Source organism: Lactuca virosa, chromosome 2, assembly GCF_052849685.1.
Source record: "Lactuca virosa cultivar CGN04683 chromosome 2, Lactuca_virosa_CGN04683_v6, whole genome shotgun sequence".
In the NCBI taxonomy this organism is placed as follows: Eukaryota; Viridiplantae; Streptophyta; class Magnoliopsida; order Asterales; family Asteraceae; genus Lactuca; species Lactuca virosa.
In genome coordinates, this window is record NC_136427.1 from 79,941,799 (window position 1) to 79,947,798 (window position 6,000).

The window sequence follows — 6,000 nt, forward strand, 5'->3', positions numbered from 1 at the left end:
GAACAATGTTCTTGATTCATTTTTAGTGGACAAAGGGATTTCGCATAATTTTTCATCTCCTTACACACCACAACAAAATGGTGTTGTAGAACGAAGGAATTGCTCACTATGCGAAGCAGCAAGAACCATGTTGGCATATGCGAATTTACCTCAATATCTTTGGGCTGAGGCAATATCCACTGCATGTTTTACTCAGAATAGATCTTTCATACACAGGCGTTTTAATATTACACCGTACGAAATTCTGAATAATCGTAAACCTAATGTGAAATTCTTTCATGTTTTCGGATGTAGGTGTTTTATTATGAATCTTAATGATCATCTTTCGAAATTTCAAGCAAAAGTTGATGAAGGGATTTTTCTTGGATATTCGCACAATTCTGTAGCATATCGTGTGTTAAATAAGAGAACACGAAAAGTGGAAGAAACTTTTAATCTCACATTCGATGATTACTATGTTAAACAAAATAAACATAAATTTGCAAATCATCCAATTTTACAAGACACACAAGTTGAAACTGAATCTTTACAAATGGATGATATTGATTATGATTTGTTTTTTGGTATTTCAGATCATGCAATCGATGCTGAAATTCATGCTCCTGATAATCACATGTCAGAATGTACGAAGTTTACTGATGAATCGATATCAACTCCTCAAGAAGGCGACAGTATGCAAAATAATTCAGTGGAGGGGGAGCACTTGGATTCAAATACTTTAAATGTTGAAGAACATTCTTTCGAGGGGGAGAAAGAAAGGTTGTATGCTGATGTTGAGGGGGAGCATAATGATGATGTTGATGATGCTTGTTCAATTGCAGGTTCAGAAAATGATGAAATGTACGAAGATGCACCTTTGGAATTTGATCCAGCATATCCACCAATGGAAAAATGGACAAGAGATCATCTGAAGGATCAAGTAATTGGGAATCCACAAGAGGGAGTTTTAACAAGAGCTCAAATTCGTGCAAAGAATGAGGTACTGAATACTCATCAAGAATTTTGCATGTTCAATGTTTTCATTTCTAAAATTGAACAAAAAACAGTTAAGAATGCAATGGAACACTCAGATTGGGTTATTGCAATGCAATCTGAATTGTCTGAATTCAAACGAAACAAGGTTTGGAGATTAATTCCTAAACCTGAAAATGTTTCGATTGTCGGGTTAAAATGGATTTTCAAAAATAAAACTGACAAAGATGGAAATATTGTTCGAAACAAAGCCAGACTTGTTGTTAAAGGATATTCACAACAAGAAGGAATCGACTATGAAGAAACTTTTGCCCCTGTCGCAAGACTCGAGGCGGTTCGTATATTTCTGGCTTATGCAACTCATAAGGACTTTGATGTTTATCAAATGGACGTGAAATGTGCATTTTTAAATGGAGAGCTCGAAGAGACTGTTTATGTGGAACAACCCCCAGGTTTTATTAACGAAGAATATCCAAATCATGTTTATATTTTAGATAAGGCAGTTTATGGTTTGAAACAAGCACCACGAGCATGGTATGCAACTCTTACATCATTTTTGAAACAATCTAAATTTAAACAAGGATCTGTTGATCCCACATTATTTCGAAAGAAAGTGGGGAATCACCTTATGCTTGTTCAAATTTATGTTGATGATATTATATTTGGCTCAACTGACCCTGTCTTGTCTAGAGAATTCGAAGATTTGATGAAAAGTAAATTTGAAATGAGCATGATGGGAAAAATCAATAATTTTCTTGGATTGAATATTCGTCAAAACAGAAATGGAATTTTCATCAATCAAGAAAAATACACGAAGAATCTGCTCGAAAAGTTTGGATTGACGAATAACACGAAGTTACGTGTTCCAATGGCAACAGGCGTAAAGTTGACACCGTCGTTAGATAAACCAGCCGTTGATATAACTCTTTATCGAAGCATGATTGGTTCATTACTTTATCTTACAGCAAGTAGACCTGATATCATGTTTTCTGTGTGTAATTGTGCCAGGTATCAGTCTAATCCACGAGAACCATATCTCACTGCTGTGAAGAACATATTTCGTTATCTTAAAGGAACAATTTCGTTAGGATTGTGGTATCCTTCGAAAACTGGATTCTTCGTCCAAGCATATTCGGATGCAGACTTGGGTGGTTGTAATCTTGACCGAAAAAGCACGAGTGGTGGATGTCAATTTCTTGATGGCAAACTGGTGAGCTGGCAGTCGAAAAAGCAAACATGCGTATCAATCTCAACAGCTGAAGCAGAATATGTGGCTGCTGCTGCTTGCACTTCACAAATAATATTGATTCAATGTCAATTACGTGATTATGCAATTAATATGAAAAAGATTCCATTATATTGTGATTCTCAAAGTGCAATAAGAATTTGTCATAATCCTGTGCAGCATTCGAAGACTAAACATATAGCTCTTCGTTATCATTTTATCAAGGATCACGTGGAAGATGGAAATATTGAAGTACATTTTGTGAAAACAACTGATCAGTTAGCTGATATTTTCACGAAGGCATTAGATGAAAAATCTTTTGTGCGAATTATAGAAGGACTTGAAATGATCGATGGAAATTCTGTTCCATGCGAAAAAGAAGAATGATGGGTGACACAGAATAAATCAGAGGCGCTGAATAAAAGATAAAGCAAAATCATTCAGCATTCAGCGGTTACTGTTCATGGTCAACGCTTCGACCGCTTCGAATTCGCACGTTTGTCACTTATTTTTTGTGTTGATTCAGCGGTTACTGTTCATAGTCAACGCTTCGACCGCTTCGAATTCGTACATTTATTACTATAAAATTTCGTCTGTTTGCAAAAAGTTTTGTATTTTAAATTTTCGAAAATTCAAAAATCCAAAAAGATTTTCTTTTGTTTTGTCATTTCATTTTCGAAAAATAAAAAAAATAAAAAAAATATCCAAAAAGATTTTCTTTTGTTTTGTCATTTCATTTTCGAAAAATCAAAAATTCAAAAAGATTTTTTTTTGTTTTGTTACTTCACTTTCGAAAATTCAAAACTCCAAAAAAGATTTTAGATTGTTTTGTCATTATTTTCGAAAAATCAAAACAACAAAAATATTTTGATTCTTACTTCTTTTTAGTATTTTGTTGCAGATTATCATGACGCTACAGAGGGGACTTAGCATGCAGAATTTGAGTCAGGTATTATTTTTTCGTATGCAGTGATAAATTTTTCATCATTCGAACTAGTTAGGTTGTCCCTAGAAGCATGCTGCTGCATGTTGACCAAAGCCTCCATGACTCAATGTGTGTGTACGAAAGCCTTAATGAAATTATTCATACGAAAATTTATTCCCAATCAGGCTTATATTCACATTAGTCTCTGAGCTACCTTACTCTTCTCAAAATGAGTTAACAGTTTACTGTTTGGTCCAAAAATATAACAGAGGTACTTTTCGTGTCTTAAATCCATCTTTTTCATCAAAGTTCTTACACGATCACACACGAAGACATATGTCCGAAAGGTCTCTGATCAAAACAATCGAGACTTAGACATATCAAAAATCTGTGTTAATGATCTGACATCATGAGACCGTGATGAAAGTGAAACCCAATTTTCATACTCTTGTTAAGGAATTGACGGGGAACAATGTTCCAGATATTCACAAAACTTTTGTTTTTGTACCAAGATTCGAAACTCCAAATCATATTCATTTCGCATGAGTGGTCTTGATCAAACATTCGAAGCCCACGATGTTTGTTACCCATCAAGATTCAACATATAAATTTTTTCTTAAGTATGATTTTAGTGTGAGTTTTATTCGAATGTCCTAGTCATTTTAAAATTTATCAAAGCCAACTTGTCACTGACTACACTGGTCAAACAAGTAATTTCTGTTACAATTCCTCACCTTATGTTAAGGCTGATATGTAACGAAATTTTTAAGCCTCCTATGTAGCCTTACAAAAGAAGCCCTTCGAAACTTCTCTACAAGTTTTCGATTGTAATTCACGGGAAACCACACAAGCAATTGATCATTTCTCTTAATGATTAATGAAGTAATCTTTGCCCGGGATTTAATCTGCTTTTGTGTCAATGGTTTGACATCACATTATCCCATATTTTTCTTATATTTGTTTCCCGACTATATTTTTTGGAACACTGCACTCACGAAATCCTTGAGGTTCTGAGTAATACCAACTCAGGCTGATGATTTCGAACATCTGGCATATGACTTTGCTTTTTATCCCAAAAGTGAAAGAGCCCTGCCTCCATTCGAAGGGTTCTAACGGTTACAAATCATCTTGGGGATAACAATACAGGCTGTCTACATATGACGTATGGTATTCTGTTCGGTTCTCAAGGAGATGTGACAGTTACTTTTTGACGCATGGCTACCTTTCCTCAGTAATGGTCTGATTTTCAAGGTGCCACGTCGGATATCATTAAATGCACATCCCGCTTCAAATTCAAACTTCAGGGTTACATATAAAAGGGGATTCAAGGGTTCATTATCAGTTTACGCATTCCAAAAGCAAAAATTCTCTAAATTCTCTGATCTTTCAAATTCTCAAACCCTAACAATGGCGTCTTCTGCTCATATCGATCCATCCACTGAAGATATTTCATCCGCATCTGTCATGAAGATTCAATCCACTAACTATTACGTGGATGGTGAAGTTTCTCAATACCCAAAGGAATTGAAGATGCTCATCGTTGCTCTGAAACACTCTGTTTTATCCACGACGATGTTCCATTCCTTTTCTGTTCCATTGTCCTGGCTTTCTCAAGCAGGATCCACTGCCACTTACAACAAAGCATCTGATACGATCACTTTCCATCTGGTGAACGATAAAAAGGTTAGGCTATCCAAGAAACTCTTCTGCCAGATTCTTGATATTCCGAATTCACCTCCTTATGTTGATTTCACATTCCCACAAATAGTCCATATGTTTAATGAGATGGGATATCAGCCCCCATTGTCCAAGATAAGTGACTTTAAGAAATCTGGTCTTCCTTGGCTATGGAATTTCTTATTTGGGATTTTTCTCCGATGTTTAACCGGAAGAACAGTTGGATTAGACAAAGGAAGGATGGAGGTGTATGCAATGGTTGCAGGCCTATACTATGATCTTCAAGCGGATTATTCCACACAATTATAGAAGGAATTCCAAAAGGGTGTCGAACAGACGAATGCAGTTCATGGCATTTCGTGTGCACGATACTGGAGCCTTATTTTGCAGTATTTTTATAATAAGGATGGGATTATGGTACCAAATGACGAAGAGAAAGTTACTTCTCAATCATATCATTATCCGAAGGAAGTTGTAGATAATGCTGATGATTTCCCATCTGTGGCTCGCATTCCAGATGCGATGCTCAAACGGGTTGATCCTACGAATTCCGTTTTAGTGGCCTATTTGCAAACAATCGATTCTTCTATTCAGACTGGGATCTTGTTGCCTAGGGAAGAGAAGAAGTCCAAAAAGTCAAAGAAGGCTGATCCTGCTTCATCTGATAAGAAAACCAAGGATTCAACATCCTCGAAGTCTCCAAAGAAAAAGCTTGAAACTGTTGGAGTATCTGTTGATGAAACACAAGTGATTGAGCCCATCATTGAAGAAACACAAGAAAAGGTTGTCATTCCTTCGAAAACAGGAATGTTTCGAAGAATTAAAATGAAGTCCTCTCATAAACGCAAGTCTCCTACACAACAAATGATTCGCAAACCCCAAATTACACATCAAGGTGTGTTAATTAGAGAAGTACCAGCACCTGTTTCTCCGGTGTCGAAGAAAAGGAGGGCTGAGGATATGGCGAAGAAGTTGTCAAAGAAAAAGAAGAAGAAGGCTCGAAAGTTGGTGATTTCAACTGAATCAACCGAAGATGATGATGACCGAATTCCAGAAACTCCAGAATTCACTCATCTCATTATGAGTTCTAATCCTGAGAAGACTGATGTCATACTACCCGAAGTTTCGATTGCCAAATCAATTTTTGAGGAGGTTCGAACTTCAGGCATCCCTGCACACGTATCTGATACGGATGCAAATG